General features: G+C 50.8%; 1 protein-coding gene across 1 annotated transcript in view; it reads left to right on the forward strand.

Annotated features, from left to right (window-relative positions):
* The first annotated feature begins 269 nt into the window (after positions 1 to 269).
* Positions 270 to 21,407, forward strand: part of LOC144174690 (GSK3-beta interaction protein) — a 34,165-nt gene continuing 13,027 nt past the window's right edge. The window contains exon 1 of the mRNA XM_077703511.1: positions 270 to 477. The gene's annotated coding sequence lies outside the window, so the exon portion shown is untranslated. The remainder of the gene's footprint in view (positions 478 to 21,407) is intronic.

The following is a 21,407-nucleotide window of genomic DNA, read 5'->3' on the forward strand; positions in this document are numbered from 1 at the left end:
GGCAAAAATCAACACCTGCACCGCTCCATGGCAGCCGCGCGAGCCTCCTCCTCCACTTGAAAGCCGATTTCCCTTGTGTCGCAACATGCTGGGCGCGGCGGAACTAAAAATACGCCAGTCATCTGCCATTAGGGCCGCCACCTTCGTTGCCTGACGCGGTCTGTCTCTTATATAAATACCGCCTCCGAGGCTTGACGTTCCTGACATCGAAAAAGGAAAGCCCCCGTTCCCTCTCTCCCCCGTATGCATTGCAGGCGTGACGCACGACTCGTCCGACATTGCAGCTGCCCTCGATCTCGAGCGCCCGCTTCTGCGTCTGCACGCGCACGGACATTGCGGAAGGGGGCCACTTTCCACGCGCAGTCTTCGCTACGCCGGCGACCGGTGGCGAGTTCACGACGTTGCGTCGAGTGGTTGTGTTGCACCTCAGGCCGTAGCAGCATATCTCATTATACCTGGCTTCCGACGGAATTGAAGGTGAGTGCATACTCGTCTTCCCGAGGAGAGCGTTGATAAGTTTATTGCTGGCTTTATTCATACATTTTATAATACATTGATTGATTGTAGGGTTTAACGCGCCGACGCAAAGCAGGCGATGAGGCGTGCCCTAATGGAGGTCTCCGGATTAATGTTGACCACCTGGGGATCTTTAACGTACGCCGAATTCTCGCACACACGGGCGTTTTTGCTTTTCGCCTCCATCAGACATTTTATAATACAAGACGAGGAGGATGTGTACATTCGTCTACGTACGTGCGTAACGACGCACCGTTGCATCATCGTCATTATCGTCCCTGACCATAGGAACAGAATGAGAGCATGCATCCACGCCCCTCACCCTTGGGAGGAAGAAACTGCCATCCATTCCTCACGTCAACGAGGAGGTGGTGTGTGTGTAAGGAGAGTCTATGTAGGAGGCAAAACTTCGAAGAAGGGTATAGCCTAGGCCCGCTACCAAATTTTCGACAAGAGAGAGACTTGTCTTCGTTAGTCCAACAACAGTCATCCTTGGTGACCCTTGTATGTGGAATAGATCTGCACCCCTACCTGCTTCCCTCTGTCTCTGAGGGGAACTATCCAGATGGAAAGTTGCTGACTAATCAGAGAAATTTAACGCGCATCTAACGGGAAAATAAAGTCGCCAACGTAATGCATACATGGTGTATGAATGAACGTCCTTCAAAGATGACCTAAATTCACCAGGCTGCATCTCCTGTAAAAACAAACAATTGTAACCTTACGAATGGGATAATTTCATTTAAGGCGCCCACCCTCTCTGTAGTTCGGCAACGCAAAGGAAAGGCACAGAAGTGAGTGGAAAGCCTTGAGGCATTCCCGTCTGAGGGGCAGTAGCACCCCGCGCTAACATGTGACGCCTATATTAGAGAGCGCCTACAGCGATGTGGGAAGCAGTCAAAGACAGCGAGAAAGGGGAAGACGAAGAAGGTGAGCCGGCCACTTTGCCGGCTGTTTACGGCCCCACAGCCACAGTCGCCTGAACGTCGTCTTCGGCGTCGCCCGGATAGCGGCCGATGGCTGCAGTCGCTGTGCGGCGAGCGCCGGGTCGATTTCCCCCGCATCCCATTTTTCGGATGCTTCGTTCGTGCTCGTATAATAACGACACGCTTTTTCGTCGCGACAAACAAGCGGCAGTGCGCTCTCCCTCGTTGGCTCCCTGCCCAGAATCTTCGCGCGCGAGCTCCGGGAAGCTGCGGAGGAGGGATACAAAAAATAAAGAAATAGTGCGAAACAAGGGGGCAGGCGCGGTTGGAAGGAAGTGCAGAAACACACGGCGATTTGTACGATGAGAGAAAGTAAGGAAGAAGCAACGAATGCGAGGAAAACGCGAATGGAGGGCGGAAGAGCGAGAATGATGGAAGGGACGGCGGTAATCGCGTCGTAAATTGTGGTTTGCCAGTCGAACTGGCCCGTCATCGGACTCGTCCTGTCATTGCGCTGCGCGGGTCGTCGATCGTCGGGACGGGTCGCCAGCGGGTCTTCCCGAGAGAAAAGGAGAGGAAGTGGGTAGCTGGATCCGCTCACTGTGACATCGCTGCTGCCTTCCGTGCTCGTAATGCGGATTTCGAGTAGCGCGTAATATGCCTGTTCGACGGCCTTCTTTTATTGAACGGTGTGAGCCCCCTCACGCCGCTCGGAATGCGCAGGACACACAGAGTTGAAGTTCGCTCCCTCAATGCTCAGTGGGGAGGTGTCGATCTGCAGCTGCTGACGAATTCCCCATATGGTCAACTCAATGCAACATAGGCCGATCCAATCCGAGAGGACCAGTGAAACGCAATCGGTTCTGGCCGAACTCGGTGTTTCTTAGCAGAACAAGAGATAGCGCTCCACAGCACAGTGAGTTTATCCGAGTTGAACAGTGGAATACGAATTACCTGCAGTGAAATAAGTGAATGACGTTACGGTTGCGAAAAAAACATTTATATTCTCAAGCAATTTGAAACTAAAATGTGTACTTACTACACGCACTATCCATGAAATCGTGCATCTTCATTTCAGTGAAACTGATGGTGACCCTTTAATCTTTTTTTTATCCATCCACTTTTTCGCACCGATATAATTCACGCACGAGCTTCAGTTTCACTAGTAGTGAGTGTAGAGGATCGAAATTTCCCGCATTTCGGCTTGCCCGGCTGTACTGCTCTCGACAATCCCCAAGTAGCAACAACCTTAAATTTTCATGAACACGCCGCGAGTTAGTTTGTGCGAATGGCTGCCGCTCCCTCCAAGCCGCAGCCGCGGAATTTCACATTCCTCTCGTGTATCTCTTTGCAAACGACGGAGGCTCGTGAGTCGAGCAACATCGAAGGAGCGGCGCGTTGAGTGGGTGTTTTGGAAAGCGAGTCTGCAGACGCCGACCCTGCTCCCGACACGGCCACATAACATGGCCTCCAATCAACACCGACTAGTCGGTGTTGCTCCAATGCGACTAGAAATTTCCTCCTCTCCCTACTACCGGCGCCGGGTTCTGCACGTCCAGCGTGTCCGATGCATTTCCAGCTTCTATCAGCCTCCGTATGTCGAAGGACGTATCAAGGTCGTTGACCGATGGCTTGACGTGCTCTAGTCAGAGAAGTAGCGTAAGAACGTTTGCATTAAAAAATATCCCGGGCCATCTCCACTAACGTGAAACCTGGGGAGGGGCGAAGCAAGCAGTGTATGAGTGTATTCTTGGCGCTTTGGCGTTTTTGCCAATGGAGATGAAACCGTTGGGGGGGGGGGGGGCGGGTAAAGGTATACATATTTGCTGTAAAAGTTTCTTGTCTTTGAAGCACGAAGCTTTCCAGCGCGAGACGTAAACGAGTGTCCCGGTCTTTTTTTAGCACGCGTTTCGAAGCGCTCCAGCGCGAGGCGTAAACGAGTGTCCCGGTGTTCTTTTTTTTGTTTTGTTTTTTAGTACGGGCTGCGTTCTAGCGGGAGGCGTACACGAGTTTCCCGGTGTTTTAGTGCCGTTACTGCATGAGACGACGATTACGACGACGACGACGGGAGACGCCAACGGACCCAGCCTCTAAGGGGCTTCGCCCCGAAAAAAAGCAACCGCGATAAGAGCGTGATGCTACCGCGAACATTCGCTGAACTTGTTACTCAGTTTACTGTTACAAAAAAGAATTTCGCAGGTGATTACAGGTGTGCAATACGATTAGTCAGTGTAAGAGTAGCCGTGCAGCTGCTGATTCTTTCGGCATAAATTGTCGTTGGTTATTCTAAAACAGCCAACACTGCAGGTACGAACTTCCCTCACTCATAATGCTGGCTCGCCATCTTTCCCACAGTACACAAGTAATTGCTGTGGAGCACTCTTTGAAGGCAAACACCGTGATCGTGGCACGGACGCGATAACCAGCCGAGGTCTTCACTATGGCAGCCAACGGCGCAAAAGAGTGCCAGCACTCGCTTTGCAACACTCACACTGCAACGCTGCCTTTTCACCAGAGCCCTCTAAAGGTGTCCGTATTACGCGACCGTACCTCCGCCGAGCATCGCGAACTCGACGGATGCCGGCATACGATTCGCGCGTATATCTGCGTTCAGTCGCTGCATCCGTAAATCATATCGAGATGGAAAAGGGATGGAGGGGTTAGGCTGGGGGCCCATGTCCGCGAAATTGCCGTCGCGAAAAAGAACTTATTCTGAGGAGGAGGAGGAATAAACTTTTATTCAGGCCCAATCTGACTCCGTGTGTGGAGGCAGACCAGTGGGGAGACTCCTTAGTCCAGGAGTCCCTGGCTCTGGCTGGCAGTCCGGGCCCGTCTCACCAGGTTAAGCTGGGAGCCGGGTTCAGAGCTGGACAGCTGCGCCGCCCACTGTGAAGGGGAGGGGTGGGGGTTGGGAGGGAGGTCGGGTGTGTGGGAGCATTCCCATACGATGTGATACAGTGTACCCCTTTCGGGGCAAAATTTGCACTGTGGTGAGTGAGAGGTGGGGAAAATCAAATGCCAAAGTGTATTGTGAGGGAAGGTCCGGGTTTGAAGTTGACGGAGAGTGATTTCATCGGCTTTTGTTAGAGACAGGTGAGGTGGAGGGAAGGTGCGACGAGAGAGCTTGTAGTGTGTGAGTATGTCATTGTAGGTGAGTAGGGGGTGGGCATCCAGGGTGGTAGGAGGGGGGTCGGGGGCAATGGCCCGGTGTACCACTTCTCGGGCCGCGTCGTGCGCCGCTTCATTGCCGGCCAACCCACAATGGCCAGGGGTCCATAAAATGTGGCACTCCTCAGGGAGGTAAGAGGAGTGTTCAATGATGCGTAGGGCAGTGCGAGGGAGTAGACCTTTTTGAAGGTGTCGGCAGGCTTCCTGCGAGTCCGTGATTATTGTCACGTAGTCACGACGAGTGGAGGTAAGGGACAGCGCAATGGCTATCTCTTCCGCTTCAGTTTGTGTTGAGGCTCGCGTGGAGGCAGTGGCGACGGTACGTTTTTCGACGGCGTAAGTCGATCGGTTGGGGTATGGGGATGCATCGACGTAAAGCGTGTCCGGCAGATGCTGGTAGTGGGTGCGGATGTAGTTGGTTCGCGCGGTGCGACGACCATCGTGGATGCCTGGGTGCATGTTCCGGGGTAGCGGGGCGACTTTAATGCGAGCGCGTAGTAGGGGGGGAAGACGTGCCAGGCGGTGAGGCTGAGTCGGGGTCGGATAGCCCAGGCGAGCTAAAGTACTACAGCCAGTGGGTGTAAGCTTAAGGCGTTGGAATTGCGAAGTTCGTTGAGCTTCGCACAGCTCTGTCCAAGTATTATGTATTCCCAAGCGTAAAAACAAGTCAGTAGAGGTGTTAGTGGGGAGGCCGAGTGCAATTTTGTATGCTTGCCTAATTAAAATGTCAAGTTTCTTGTGCTCTGCTGGTTTAAGGGACAGGTAAGGAGCTCCGTATGTAAGGCGACAGATGAGAAAAGCTTGAACCAGACGGGAAGTTTCAGCTTCTTTGAGACCAGTACGTTGGTGGGTGATGCGCTTAACTAGTTGTGCCAATTGAGTAACTGTGCGTTGAAGTGCGAGGATGGTGTGCGAGCCGGAGCCATCTCGTGGGATTGTCAGTCCGAGTACCCTGAGATGGGTTACTACAGGAACGGGGCGAGTCTCTATAGTAAGAGCCGGGTCCGGCGTCGGCGCCGTGTGTCGTCCACGAGTTCTCTGCTGAAGGGTTAGCAGTGCGGATTTTTCCGGGGAGCAGGTAAGACCACATTTAGAGAGATATGTGGTAGTGATGTCGATGGCTCGTTGAAGCGATTCTTGTTGTTCGCCGATGGAACCTGTGTTGGTCCATATGGTAAGGTCGTCGGCATATAGGGCATGGTGGAGGGATGGGACGGTGTCCAGTAGCGGAGGCAGATCTTTGAGAGCTATGTTAAATAGCAAAGGAGAAATGACGGAGCCTTGTGGTGTTCCTCGGGGAAGCGCTGGGAAGGAGGGTGTGCGTAAATGAGAGATCCCCACTGTAGCGGTGCGGTTGGTAAGGAAGGCTCTCACATAGTTGTATAGTCGTGTCCCAACATGGAGAGTGGCCAGGCTGTTTAGTAACGCGTCGTGGGAAACGTTATCGAACGCGCTCTTGATGTCGAGAGCGAGGATACAGTGTTTGTGATGCTTCGGAAGGTTATTGAGAAGGTCTTCCTTGAGCTGCAGGAGGACGTCTTGGGTAGACAGTTGAGGTCGAAAGCCGTACATGGTCGTGGGGAAGAGGTTGTTATCTTCTATGTACGCCGTAAGGCGATTGGAAACCATGTGTTCAAGCAGTTTCCCGAGGCATGAAGTAAGGGAGATGGGACGCAGGTTGGGTATCTCGATTGGTTTGCCAGGTTTGGGGATCAGTGAGATGTCAGCGTGTTTCCAGGCAGGCGGAAGCGTCCCTTGTGTCCAATGATCATTGATAAGATTCAGGAGCTGGTCGAGGCTGGCAGGAGGAAGGTTGCGTATTAAACGATTCGTGATTTTGTCTGGACCTGGAGCTGTGTTGCGCGTGAGGTTGCGGATTGCTGCCTCGAGTTCTTCGTAGGTAAAAGCGTGTCCAGCGTCGCGTTAGGATCACCAGTATAGTCCGAATAAGAAGGCACAGGAGTCTGTGGAGAAAGTTCGTACCTTTGTCGTAAGGTGTTGAGGAGGCCTTGTTCATCTCCTGGGAAGGCATGCATCAGTCGGCGGATGTTATGTTGATTGGTGATCTTCTTCTCTCGGGTACCCATTAATGATCGAAGTAGGTGCCAGGTTTTGCGCGTACTAAGCGTTCCTTGTAACTGGGCGCAAAATTGGAGCCAATTCTGCTGACTTAGTTGTTGTGCGTAGTCTTCCGCTTGCTTTGTGAGGTGAGCTATGCGTAACTTCAGGCGCCGGTTTGTTTTGTTACGCTTCCAGCGTGTTACCAGGCTGTGCCTGGCTGTCCAAAGGTGATCGAGGTGCGGATCTACAGCGGGGTACTCGGTCGTGATCGAGATTCGTTTGGTGTGTTTTAGAAGAGCACGTTCAATGGTGGTCGTCCATTCATCGAGGTCCGAATTGGCGGGTGGGGTAGCTTGTAGAGTATCCCGGAAGGCTTTCCAATCTGTGAGGCGGGCGACGCCTAGTTGGGTCTTGGTTATGCCCGAAATGGTGAGGTGAACGATGCTGTGATCACTTCCGAGAGTGTGGGGGAGGCATTGCCATGTGTATTGGGAGACGTTACGAACGAATGTTAGGTCTGGGGTGGTATCCCGGGTGACGCTGGAGCCGAGGCGGGTCGGGATGAGGGGCATGTTGCAAAGAGTAAAGCCGTGACGGTGTGCTGCATCCCAGAGGGTAGTTCCTGATTTCGCATTGCGCGCATAACCCCATGCAGTGTGCGGTGCATTAAAGTCGCCGAGGACTACTAATCGGTGGTGCTTAGCTAATTTAATGACAGTCTGGAGGAGTAGAGGAAGTTCCTGGAGGTTGCCAGAGGGAGGGGAATAGACGTTGAGGATAAAAACACTTGGTTCCTTCTTGCTGGTAGGTAAGAGTTCTACTAGTATGCAGTCAATTGCAGTGCTCAGCGGATGATGTTGCGCTGGGTAGGTATTGTGCACGAACGTGGCGGTCCGCGGCGAGTTGGGATTTTGAAATGTGGTGTAGTCTCGGAGAGAGGGATTGGTGAATTCTACTTCTTGTAAGGCGAGTACTGCTGGGGGGTTAGGGGCGATAAGCTGGTGGAGGGACGATTTTTTCCTGCGAAAGGAGCGACAGTTCCAATGCCAAATTTGAAGGGACGGGGAGGTGGTACATTTAGGCATTATAAACAGTCCGAGTCTTCCTCGATCGCTTCGTCAAGTGGAGCGGTTGTAGGGGGTGGAGGGGTAGAACTGGGCGGGCGGTGCTTTTTGCGTTTTACTTTCTCAGCGTTGCGGTCTTCTATAACCTTGATGCGGCCCGAGAGTGAGGTGACTTCTTCTTGCAGGGCCGTGAAATTGGTTTGAAAAAGTAGCTTGAGGTCATCCAGGGCAGAGAAAATGGGTGCCAGCGCGGAATTGTCGGGCATTGCTGGATTTGCTGGTGGTGAGGGTGGGACGAAGGGAGTGGGTGGTTGTGGCAGAAGTGTCTTAAGCTCCGAGAGCTGTTGCTGGAGGGTAGCAATTTGCTTGACGTTTTCGGCTAATTGTGCTTTTAGTTGTGCATTTTCTTGTGCAAGAGTAGCTAGGTCGGAAGATTCAGCAGTTAACACGGTGGTTTGAGGGGTGGGCAAGGGGGGGAAAGGGTCATCGTGGGGGGTGTGGGCGGCTACAGCTGACCAGCTCACCTGAGAGGGCTTGGAGGCTGGACCGGACGATCTTCGGAGTGTGGAGAGGGCTGGTTGCCGGGTTTCTTGTGCTTGGCGTTGGAGGCGGGTGCGCGCGGGCGGTGGTGGGGGCTTGAGCTTGCGGCGACATTCTCGACTGGCCGTCAGGTGGGGGAGTCCGCACAGCTGGCACTGAGGTTGGCACGGGTGGTCAGGAGCTGGGTTGGGGGTATGGCACCGGGAGCACAGGTTGGGCTGAGGGTTGGGACAGACATCGGGTCGGTGTCCGAGGCCGCCGCACTTCGCACAGCATTGATAGGTATTCCGGTAGGGGCGACAGCGTACCAGGGTGCCGCACGCTTTCACGTAAAATGGCACGTGAGGACCGTCAAACGTGAGTGCTGCTGTGTCCGAGGTGCCGAGCATGCGGGCTTCAATGATGGGCGGTCCGGTGGACGTAATTATGGCTAGGAGTTGCTCAGGAGGTGTTCCAGGGTCGATGCCTTGGATTACTCCGCGAGAAGTCCCCGGGGGGTTCTTGAGGTACGCTGTGACATCATATGTCGTGTCGCCAAGGTGGAGGGTGGTGATCTTGCGCAGAGCGTCGGCGCATACTTCGCTAGGGGTGCTTGTCGTGATAAGATTCTGCTGCGGTTGCGGGAAGGTGATAACTTGCTCGTAGAACGTAGAGGGTGGGATGCCGGTGGCTTGTTGCAGGCTGTGTGCGAGCTGTCGCGCCGGCCAGGCTTCGACGCGTAGGCCGGACCTCGGGCGGATTATCACCTTGTAGTCGTTCATGGGGAGTTTCGGTTGGATTGCCCTGCGTGGAGCAGAGACGGAAGCTGGCACGTGGGTAGTGGAAGGAGTGATGCGCTGGTTGTGGCGCGATCGTAAGATCTGACGCCAGGGGTCATAGGTTGGGAGCGTGCGGCCGCTGTCCGGGTCGTATGTCGGTGGGGCTTGGGGCGATTCTTGCATGTCGACTTCCAGACTCCGCGCAGGTAGTGAGGCAGGCCGGGCGCCCGAAGGCGTCCACGATTGCAGTTGAGCCGTGTTCTTTGGAACGTTAGGGTTAGCAGAGACGCTCACCGCTTGAAACTTCGGGTGGGTCCGCCGAGGTGAGAAATGGTCCAAGGCTTTTGTGGCGGGTATCAGGGTGAAGCTGATGACTTAGCGAACACGATGATACTAATTATAGAGCGCTGCTGCACTGAGGTCCAAAGCCAGGGCGGTGCAAAGCAGTAGCCCATGTGAAGCGGGTGTGGGCTCCGCAGCCCCCTGGTGGCGTTTTTTTTCAACTTATTCTGAACCATACGTTTTTCACGGGGTCTGAAAGCGAACGTTTTGCCGTCACACAGGCACGCGGGCTGTCGCTGCAGGATATTTTTCAGGGCGGTTTCGCTCTAATTTTTGTATTTATTTATGAGCGATGTTTTGGTTCTAAAAGTCCTGCTGAACGCAGCCGGGCATAAACGTCGCATAGACCAACGGTTCCTCGGATTTCCCAGCCCGAAGTTGGGGATCATTCGTTCCACATAGCAAGGTAGTACGCTCCTCAGAACGAAATGAGATGGCGACTGTGCACGAATTTAAAACGCAGAGTTGTGTATCTGACGCTTCTCACGTCAACGGACTCCAGAGTTGCACCTTCATTAAATAACTTGCCTGTCACCGCCCTTGTCTGGGTTCGATTCCCTTCCTTGTCGTGTTTTTTTTTTTTTAGATGCGGCGCATCTCTTGCTCTGAGGCATGTCCCTCCTGCGTCGTCGGCGGTGGCGGCGGCGTCCGTTCGCAGCCCTCCTCCGTTCGCCTCTCCCACAGCTGTGTGCAACACTCTCACTCCGGCGCATTAACATAACGACAGCTGGCGCGCTTGGTTGGCGCGCGCTTCGCTGCGTTAACAGCTGCTCCGGTACGCATCTGCGCGCATGCGCGACTCCCCTCCGCGGTCTCCTCTCCTTCAACCCAATGGAAACGCCAATTGAACCCCCAGATCTCCCGCATCACACCAGGGTTCCCTCGCGGGGAGATGGGGGCAATTTTTTAAATGCGTAACCATTTCATAGTCCACATGTGGACTATGAAATGGTTGCGCATGGTCATGCATAGTCCACTTAGCTTAGTCCACACAGACTAAGCGAAGAAACTTATCTGTCCGTCCGACGACATTCGGCTCCCATGCAGGTACAGGCCCGGCACTCCCGGCACGATGCAGTACATTAATTACACCAGAGTCCTTCAATGCCTTTCTGGTCATGAAACTTCACCGTCACGCTATGGGAGAGCTTAGTACGCTTCCGCGCCGCGGTGCTGGTGTTGATCGGAGGGCAGCCGGGGGTGTGGTCAGAGCGCGTTTGGCAGGGAACGGACCACGGAGTAAGATAAAACAGACGCTCGCCGCCTTATCAGCCGCTTTACGTGTCGTGGGCCGCTCAATTGGACTAATCCTTTTGTGAGTGGCGAAAAAATTTGGTGCGAACTGGCATGCTGCTACTGCGTTCCTGCCTGCCGGTCCGGCTACAGAGCAGCGGCGGCCGCCCGATGCCCTCCGATCTGCGGTTGCGCCCCCCGCGGTAGCCTTTGTCCCCGTACTAAACTTGGCCGGGAGTTTCATGACCAGAGAAGCATTGAGGGACTCTGATTAAACGTAATCATAGCCTGCGGCACCCCGCAGTAAAGCGACCTAAAAGATAACAAATCGCCCTTCGTAACGAAAACAACGCTTATTAGAATTGATCTTGGAAAACGTTTTAAAGAATTGTTTACAAATTGTTAGACCCTCTTGGGCTCGTACCCAGGCCCATCAGCGTCAGAATCGAGAACTCTACTTCGCGGCCAAAGCGGCCGAACAGCAGGCTCATTTTAGCAGTGGTCCAAGCGATTGATTACGAGGTTTAACTCGCCGACGCAATGCAGGCGATCGTAGTGGAGGGCTCCGGATTAATTTTGATCACCTGGGGATCTTTAACGTGCACCAAAATCTCGTACGCACGGGCGTTTTTGCTTTTCGCCTCAGTCAGAAAAGCGGCCTTCGCGGCCGGGAATCGAACCCGCGTCCAGGTGCTCAGCAGCACAACGCCTTAGCCACAGAGCCACCGCGGCAGACGTTACGCTGGAAGTGTCTAGCTAATGTGACTAGCTAATGTAACGGCTAATGTGTCGCGTTTTCGCTGCGTACAGAACTGCTATCAACAAAGGGCCTTTATATTTTCATAGAAAACAGCTTATATAGATCATCAAAAGATATCTTCTGAGCAGTACATTTTTGTTTAGAGTGAAGCATGCTTTAAAGGAGCGCAGTGTACGGCGCTCATTTGGCACACGTTGGGTTTTATGTGGGTATCTAATATAAGGCGCTAGAGGCTCCATACTTTAACATCAGGTTCCTTATATATATATATTTTTTTTTAAATGTCTTTCCAGCAACGCATTTGTGAATAGAAGCGGTAGTAGCGAAGACGACTCGATAGGGCAGGCCAGGTCGGGTCTTATGCAGATATTTACTTCAAGTCTTAGAGCCCTCCCACTTGTTATCAGACTGTTCATATCGCGCTTAAAAGATGTATCACCAGCAACGCATTTGAATTTAGTTTGGAAGCCTACTTTAAAAAAGATCGGTGTTTAGATGCGTGGCATACGAATTTATCAACAGTTCTCCCTTGGCAGTATCTGCAGTTTAGGTAGTTAGATGAAGGCGCGCGTTTTTTTTTTTTTTTTAGCCATCTGCTGCTCACAACGACAGGTTTTTCGCCTCAAGGGACACATAATGCCCTCGCACTAATAACACCCAACGTGGTAGCGACGGGGCCGAAGCTTAGGCTGAAGTTACAAAGGTTTACGTGTGCGCCCTGCTAAGTTCGCTCCCTGTAAAAGGAGTTCTTCACCGTATAACCTGGTGGTCGAGTTCATTGCATAATTTTTCACCTAATATAAGTTGGTATTTACTGCCGTTTCTTTTCTTTCACACGTCGAATACGTCAGCTTTAGTGTAGGCTCCAATGGTCCTAGTTTCGCATAATTCGAATCATTTTCGCGCCTCCATGAGATCCAAGTTAACCGTCTTCTCCTCCACGACCCCATAACTTGCTGACATAGATATTTATCTCGTAAATCAGCACGACTCACCGACAGCTGCGTGCCGTGACGAAGGCAACCGAGAAACTATGTTTTGTAAGTGGAAGTCCCTGTAGGCCCTGTCCGCGACCAACGCGGTGACACATAATCCAGTTTCCGTCGAAAGAGCAACACATGTCGACACGTTGCTCGGCGTCATTTATTCTTTTGCTTCCTCTACTACCCTTGTCGCAATGGGAATAGAGTGCGTGCGCGCCAATGTCCAGCGCATGCGCGTGACAGGCGAGGAATAGAGAGCGCGCAAAAACAAAGTCGAGAAATAATGGGCGAACACAAGTCATAAAAAGAAGAGTAGAGTGAGAATGGAAATGGCGAAAAGGGAAACCTATTGCAACGACCGAGAAGCGACAAAAAAAATAATAAGCAGAGTGCGCTGTCGCGGGGCATGTCGAACTCGGTCGGACCATGAATCAGGCTAACGCAATTGCTTAGACTGGGCCCCCCGCTGCACGTGAAAAAGACGGAGGCGCGGACATACGAACCGAAATTAACACATCCTGGATGAAAAGAAAGCCTCCGAGTTAGGCAATCATTTATGGACGACTGCGGTGATATAAATGGTTCATCGGAGGGGAAAAAGGAAGTAAGAAAGCACGAATTGGCAGAAATACCGCGGAGCTAACGCATCCAAACGCTCTGAGGCCGAAAGGTGGTGCGGGCATAAATTATGCGATCTTCTGGCGGGGTTGGTGTTGGCTAATATCCAACTGGAGCAGGAAGGGAGAGAGAGAGAGAGAGGGGGGGGGGGGTAGAGATAGAGATGAGAATGAAGACAGAAATGGCACGAAGCGAAAGAGAAGACATGTGTTCCCACCTCGCATCTAAATGTAGGCCCCAGGTTCGCTTCACGCGTCACCGCGTGTTCTTTCTCTTTTAATTGTAGGGGCCTTGCGCGCAACGCAAAAATAAATATACAGTGAGCGCCCTGGGCCGTGACTTTACACGCACGCAGAAAAAACAAAAAAACAATCTGCGCCGCGGGGTGCCCACGCGTTTCCGCGGGCGACATGTCGAAGTTGAATTTGGCGCGTCGTCGCGTTCATCAGCCTCCAGTCGATTAAGCAAGACAGGGCAATCAGATAAGCGAGCCGTGTAGACTAGAGGGAACTTGCCCGCTAACACCCTTCAAACAAAGAGAACAATCCGGGGGCGACAAGTGGTGCTGAATGGTATCTGCAGCGAAATAGAACTCAAGGCACCGAGCATGCCTGCAGAATGTGTAGAGTGTAAATGCACGATTAAACTTACTTCGTACTCACGCGACAAAACTCCGGTACGACAGACTCTTCGCCAATTTGCCGCGTTTCCAAATTGACGGCTGAATCAACTGTACGTTGAAGGTGAGCAGTTAAACTACCGCACAAATGCACAAATAAAGAAAAACAAGGGGAAAAAATAAAGGGTACAGTCTTTGTCAAAAGTTTCTAGGTCATGTCAAGGTTACTAGCCTATAAAAATTTCAGATTACAATTGCGATTACCACTCGAGTGAGAGTTAAATGTTTTATAAACCCCGTTCTTTATAACTACCACAAAATAAATCGGTCCGACTTAAACATAAGCTTTCGCGTAGAGTTCTTTGTGGATCAGAAGCGTTTACAGCATGGGCTAGAAAATTTTGACAAAGATTGTACATGCCACATTACCAGTGCTGGTAAGGGCAGTCGCACACTCTCGATTCTCAAAGCTCAGCGAATGGTGTGGAAAGAAGAACAATGGAACAAATAGCAGGCGCCCATACGACCTAGAGCGCCATTTATTTTGCTTGCCTTCTCATTTCCCTAATTTTGTTTTTGGCAGTATATACAAGGTGATCATAGTCAAGCTTTGACATTACGTTGAAAAGAACCATGGAAGGCACCTTAAATATGCTTTCGTACTACATCGTACCTCCCGTGGGGCAAAGAGAGTAACCGTTGCTGCCAATTCGCCAACTAGCGAAAATCGTACAGCCTACCTGGGTTTAAAGGTACATCTTTACGCTGCAAAAATGGAGGTGCCTTAAAATAATTAAAGGTGTGCCTTGTACTTCCGAAAAAGCAGAAAAGAATTGCAGAAACCCTCAAGTTTGAATTGACGGATAAATTTGTGAACCTCTTTGTCGTAGACCGAGCCTTTTTAAGGTCGGCTTCACTACCACGAAAATGTGCGCTGCTAGGAATACATTTTAGTGCTACTTTAAAGAGTCTGATATGAAAGTCTGTAGACACTATAGGGACTCGTATAAACTTTTCCGTACGCGGCAAAAGTGTGTTACGGACGGACGGACGGACGGAAAGACAGAGAGACAGACAGACAGACAGACAGACAGACAGACAGACAGACAGACAGACAGACAGACACGAAGCCAGAGGCGACGCAGTTGTCTTGAAGGAAAACACGTTTATTGGAGCGAACTTGTGCTCCCCTAACAACTCAAATAATACACGGGCGGCGAAGCAGCAGTCAGCAAAGTGACGTACTCAAGCGAGCGTCGGAGATCGAATGCCACGGCGTCTGCTCTGCAGGCTTTTATCTGTCGGCGCAAGTGTTCCTGGAACCGTCGATTCACATCCAGAACATTCACGTCGATTCACATCCAGAACACAGAAGATTATTCTGGGCTAGTGACGTTAGGGCGACACAGTCTGCTTATCTGAATGTGATAGCTTGTGCGGCATAAAAGTAAAGTATGTAAGACGCGCTTCGTTTGGAACGCAGATAACACAGCCGGGCGTGGCCCGGCAGTAAAAACAAACAATAAATAAACAAACCCATACATGGTTTGCGGCAATAGGGACTCGTATCAACATTTCCGTACGCGGCAAAAGTGTGTTACGGACGGACGGACGGACAGACAGACGGACAGACAGACAGACTGACAGACAGACAGACAGATGGACAGACAGACGGACAGACGGACAGACGGACAGACAGACAGACGGACGGACAGACATACGGACGAACAGACATACGGACGGACGGACGGGCGGACAGACGGACAGACGGACAGACGGACGGACGGACGGACAGGTTTCCTCGTTCAGTACATATAGAAATGCTTACTCATTTTAAAAATTGCTGCATGAATAGCATTGCAGTTTCCCGCCAGTTGGAATTTCCCAACCAGTGGACGTTCTGAAGCATCCTTTGTTAATAAATTTCAGCGTTCCTTTTGGGAATCGTTCTCCCTGCTATGAATTAGTCCCCACAATGAGACATGGTTTGTTTCTGTCGCACTCGAAACAGCCTTATCTGTCTCCACGCGTGATACCTTTGTCCTCAGAGCTTGGAGGCGCCGGGAGATGGCGTCTTTCCAATCGAAACGCTGGGCGATCCGGGAAGAAACGGCGCGAGTGGGAAGCTGGATGCGGTGCGGTCGAGACACGAGCATGAAAAACGTGCCGCCGAAAGCGAACGCGGGGTTGGCCTGCAACGTTCGGGGGCTACAAAGCCTGAGAAGAAGAAGAAGAACCTCCTGCAAGAGATAGATGCGGGAACGGCTTCGGGCCTCGCTCGGCGGAAGGACATATATCTGTCCATACACCGCGCCACGGAGGATACGGAGAAGAAAAGCCACAGGCGAACGCATAAATAGATTGAGATAAACGTCCGACACCGCGCACAATGAAGGGCCGCGGCCGGCATTGAAATGCCGCGCAAAAATGGAGCGCGAGGGAAAGAGGGCTGTCTTTTGTTCGTGCGGAGATTCGGCGGGCGTGATATAAACGCGAGGCGGGGACATTACAAATGGGCTCAAGCCGAGGATCAAACAAAGCGCCTTGATCTCGTCGAGCAATTCCAGAATTCGCTCGTAAAAAAAGCAGGCTGCGGGGAGAAAAAAATTTTAACACAAGGGTGCAGTTAAGCAGACTTCAAGGAGAAGAAATTAGAGGTATTACTGCAAATTATAAGTCGAGAAAACTAAAAGGATGGAGAGAATAACTACCGTGGACCACGGGTTTTGCGACGTGAGCGGATATGTTTGGAGCACAGATGTTTTGTGTGTGTGTGGGTGTGTGTTTCGCCCCCATTGCAAATACAGACGTGGTTGGCGGGAATAGAACCTGGACACAGTAGGTATACCAACTAACGTCTGAGTCGCTACGTCAACCAGAAGGATATGTTTTTACAGGCTGAGCAAGCTTTTAAATATGCGAAAATAACGTAGCAGACGACCATACGTGGATAGAAATGCTATTCTGCGAAACAATGTCGTTAACAAAGTGACGTGATGTATGTCACACTGTGTGAGTTTCGGAACGTGCGCCAATTCATTTCATCTGGTTTGCACCACGGCCTGATATCGCGTATAAAACGACAGAAATCGAGAGCGTCCACCTTTATTTGGCCAACTAACGGGGCTTACGAGTCATTTCCACAGATTCGTTCTACTTCGACTAGGGACCAAAAGTCACGTTCGAAATGATATCGTGTCCCTTTAAAGAGTAAAACACCTTGGTTGCTTTAATTGCGGTAAGACATTGGCAACGTATCTGCTTACGTTGCTGCAAATGACGCCAACAAATGACAGCGGTTCGGCCGGCCCTTTAACGCCTTCTTTTCCCCTCATTCATCTCCCCCCCCCCCCCCGACAGGCCCTCCCCTCCATCTCATCCCATTCGCCTCCCATGTGTCCCTCTTTCTGTTGTCTTCCCCTAAATAAATCCTACCTTTATCACTTTCCCCCCTTTTCCTTACCTCCACACCCCTCCTTCCAGCACTTCCTTTCTCCTTCTCACCCTCACAACGACACCCTCTCCTCGCGCTTCACTCATCTCCTTCTCTTTCCTCCGATTATACTCCTCTTTGCCCCTTTTCCCCAAACCTCCCTCACTCCCAACTTTCCCTCTTCTACCCTCATCCTTTAACCTTCCACTCTTCCCCCTTTTTAATTCATTCTGTCTTCTTTTCCCTTCCCGCTCGTTCTCGACCCTCTTTCGTCTCTTCCTCTCTTTTATTTCACCTAACCTCATCTATTCCGGACTTCTCTCCCCCCCCCCTACTCCTCCTCCCCAACCCATATCTCTATTACCCTTATGTCATCTCGCTCTTTCGATTCCCTTCACCACCGCCCATTCTCCTGCACCCTCACCTCAACCTCCCTCCCCATCCTACTTAACGTTTGCCCCATCCTACTTTCCCAGCTTCCGTTTGTTTCCATTTGCCCAACATTCTTAACCGTTTCTCAGAGCCAAAAGCCAAAAATATGGCAGCAGCAACTGCGAAGGAACGTATAGAATTGGCTGAGATATCCAAGTTGATGAAGAAGAGAAGTTTGAAGTCAACTAAAAGGAGCGAAGGAGCTGATGCCGTTAATTATAGAGCGACTAAATTCGTCCCAAGAGAAAGTGCAGAGACAAAAGTAATTATCCTGACCACCTGGACTGCTTTTCTTCGGTATACGTTATCAAATACAGTTAACAAAATCCGCCCCAAGTTTTACTCCAAGTATGATGGCAATGTGAACGCAAACAGGGCACTTCAATTAGCCAATCACAAAACAAAATTGCCACCGATCCCAAATTAAGATATACATATACACATTAAGATATAGACACTCAACAGAGAACAGAGTAATGGCACAAATGCGCTACAATGTCCATATATCTTTCGACCTGTTCCCGGGGGAAGATTATGGCCTTGGGAGGAGGCGTAGGAGCGAAAGTAAATATGCGAGCATAAGCGAACGCGCCCGCAGTCGTATGTATGTATGTGTGTGTATGTACACACGCGTTATATATATATATATATATATATATATATATATATATATATATATATATATATATATATATATATATATATATATATATATATATATATATATATATATATATATATGTGTGTGTGTGTGTGTGTGTGTGTGTGTGTGTGTGTGTGTGTGTGTGTGTGTGTGTGTGTGTGTGTGTGTGTGGGGGGGGCCGAACGAAGAATAATTAAATGGCCCGAAGAGGAATGATGAGCGTTGCGCATTCACCGGGGAGGATTGAAGAACGAATCGTGGAAAGAAAATCGCCGACAACCCTTAATGCAATTTCGCCGAGCCACCACCATCAGCCAAGATTGCGTTCGGCAAGAAAAGAAGGCGAATGCGTAAATTCTCATTTCGAGTCGGCGCGTTCTGGATCTTATGACTTTCCTTTGTAGCAATCCTCCGCGCGCTTCGCCCGATTTCATTTAGACACTCCCCACGATCTGTTCCTTTGCTCTGTTTCTTTTGGTTTTTGGTTTTTTTGTTTTTTGCTCTGAATTGTTTACTTAAAGTATACCGTCGGCCAATTTAAAAAGATCATAAACCTCGTGTACGCTTTCTGTCCACCCGTGCGGTGCATGTGCGCCTCAAAGCGAAGTGAATTAACTAGCTTTTAGTTGAAGGGTTGCGGGCTTCCGAATACAATGTGCTATACGTTTAGTTTAGATTAGTCACACTCGTATTGAAGTGCGCCGCCTCTGTTCGTTACGAAATAGCTTGCTGCGCGCGCGTAATGCATTCCGACATTATTATTAATGGTCCCCATTTTACATTTATGGTGCTGTGTTCGGAGTCTTTCTGTTCAGCGTTCCTTGCATTTTTGCGGCTCCCGTCTCTCTATACTCTCCTACTAGCTGGTATAGCGGTACGCGAGAGGCGCCGCAGTTTTCCTGCAAAAAAAAAAAAAAAAAAACTACTCCCTTCATTTTAAACTTCGGCTTCCTTGCAGCTTTAAGGCGAACAAAATTTATTATTTCATTTAGCACAAAACAACGCTGGCCCGCAGAATTTATCCGTAAAGAAAAATTGTGTGCAACGAGTCGACTGAACGCTGTAACGCGTCTAACGTCTCGTGTATGACAAATCGCGACATCTGGTGCCGATATTTATCACTTTTATTTGTCCGCGAATCTGTCTACTGATCTGTTTAATAGGTTGCGCATCGAACATCGTTTCTTTTTATAGCTTTTAGCATTGAGAACCTTAAGTGCTAGAGCCCCCTCCCCCCTCCAAAAGAATAGGGGCCTCTTTAGAGGGTCGTATGTTTTCAGAAGGATGGAAGATTGGTGCGTTTCTTTTCCCAAGCACTAATAATTTGCTTTCACTATCGCTCGATATTTAAGGAGAGAAAATCGGTTGTTAAGCTTATTTATAGCTTATTCGCCCCATTACAAGAAAAGGAGGCGGTGTTCTGACCGAAAGGTAGTTCTAAAAATACGACAAGCCCGTGGCGCACCACAGAAAACAGAAAAAAAACTGTGTTTGATCCTTCTTTCAAAGGAATCGGTAAAACACGAAAGGGAAATGTTCTTTCCCAGGAGCAGTTGAATATTTATTATTCATCGATATGAACTTGCACATTACTATTTATATTTCGTCGGTATGGCACTGTTAGACGCATCAACATTAGACGCTGGATTACACGCGCCGGAGCATTGCGTAAATCCGATTGAAACCCCAGGCACTTGCAAATCGTGCGAACGAAACCGAACGGGTTGTGAAGTCACGGTCCGCTATAGCGAGAAGAGCATGATGTGCGGGTCGGCAGCAGTCTTGTGGGTGCGCTTGGCGAGCGACGTCCTACTCCGTGGCATGTACGTCAGACGCTTGCGTTGAGACGAGCTGAGCTTGTGTAACGCGAGAGGCAGAGTTCGTAGCACAGTTCGCTGAGTTCGGCGGACGGATAAACACAGCAGCTTGCGCTGCCCCGTCGAGGCGCCAACTATCGACGCTCATTAGCGTCATGACGCCCTACTTCGCGTCACTTCTAGACGGCAGTACCATCTGAATGGAAAAGTTAGAGGGAAGGACATAAGGCGCGTTCATACAGCTACGCGGGCTTGACTTCATGGCCCAGTCGGCAGAGCGTTTCACACCTCTCATTGCGGCCAGAGTGATCGTGGGTTCGAATCGCTGCCGCATCCATGGAACTTTTTCTGGCGGTGTCATTTCCGTGGCGGATATGACGTCGGTGACGTTTGTGTACCCCGGCATAAAACACTTTCGTGTTAAAAAGTAGCGTGCGTCTTCGTTGCTAAGCAACCCCTAGGCCTCGCAGAGCCACGGGGGAATTTGAGAGGAGAGTTTCCGTCTGTCGCGGCGGTGGCAGCGGCCGGTTGACCGGGCCTCCATAAAACCTCTGGTAAAACCGGTTTGCTCCGGGTAGGTGACTTCTGGGATAGGACTGGCTTTAGCACCAAATCACCAAATGTGTCACTTTCGAAGCGCTCGTGCTAAAACACGGGAAATACCCGCGGCACAGCAGTCGTGGGCCGGGTAGCCATACCTTCATGTGGTGGTAATACATGCAGAAACGTTAGTCCAAAACAATTCACCCGCGGGATTATGATGCTTTTGCATCCCTACGCGTATGCTGTCTGGTCTCTGCCGGATTTGTGTTATTAAGTTGATCACTGTTTTTCTCACGTGACGATATATTGCGTAACAGTAAATTACTCCGCTTTCTATGCTCAAAGTATAGCTTATAAAAGCAGCATTTGAGTAAGAATACCCTTGCACCCAGCTGCAAAGCGCGTACAGTGGAACCCCACTGGTACGTCCCCGGGACTTACGACGACCCGCTTCTTACGACGGGTCAGCGCGGCCCGGCAAACTACCCATAGAAACAATGCATTAAAAACCCCGATGATATGACGCTCGGGTGCACGTGGTCCGCTTCATACGTCGGACCCTGGCTCAGATAAAACGGCGTTTTCCCATATTTTACACCACTCCTCCGTCTCATCCCGACCTTTCTTTATTCTGAACCCCCTTTGACGCAGGCGGGCCAGACCACTTGCTGAACAGACGCAACCACTCAGGCGGGTACTCGTGAGCGGGAGTTAACCTTCGACGGCCCCACGCGGCAGCAGTACCGCGAGAAGTTCAGGTGGCAGGCGGACCGTGAATTTGAAGCTCCCACCGAGCCGCCGGCGAACGCGAAAACACATACGACGGATCCCCACGGCGATGACCGAACACCCGCTTTCCCCACCCAGCTCGATCCAAGTTTCTTCCTTTCAAGACGCTCTGTCTCCCGATATTCTGCTCTCTGCTTATCATTGTCTTACAAAGCCGCATTG

The sequence above is a fragment of the Haemaphysalis longicornis genome, unplaced genomic scaffold (genome assembly GCF_048455015.1).
Source record: "Haemaphysalis longicornis isolate Haplotype H1 unplaced genomic scaffold, Haemaphysalis longicornis Haplotype H1 scaffold_3, whole genome shotgun sequence".
Taxonomy (NCBI): domain Eukaryota; kingdom Metazoa; phylum Arthropoda; class Arachnida; order Ixodida; family Ixodidae; genus Haemaphysalis; species Haemaphysalis longicornis.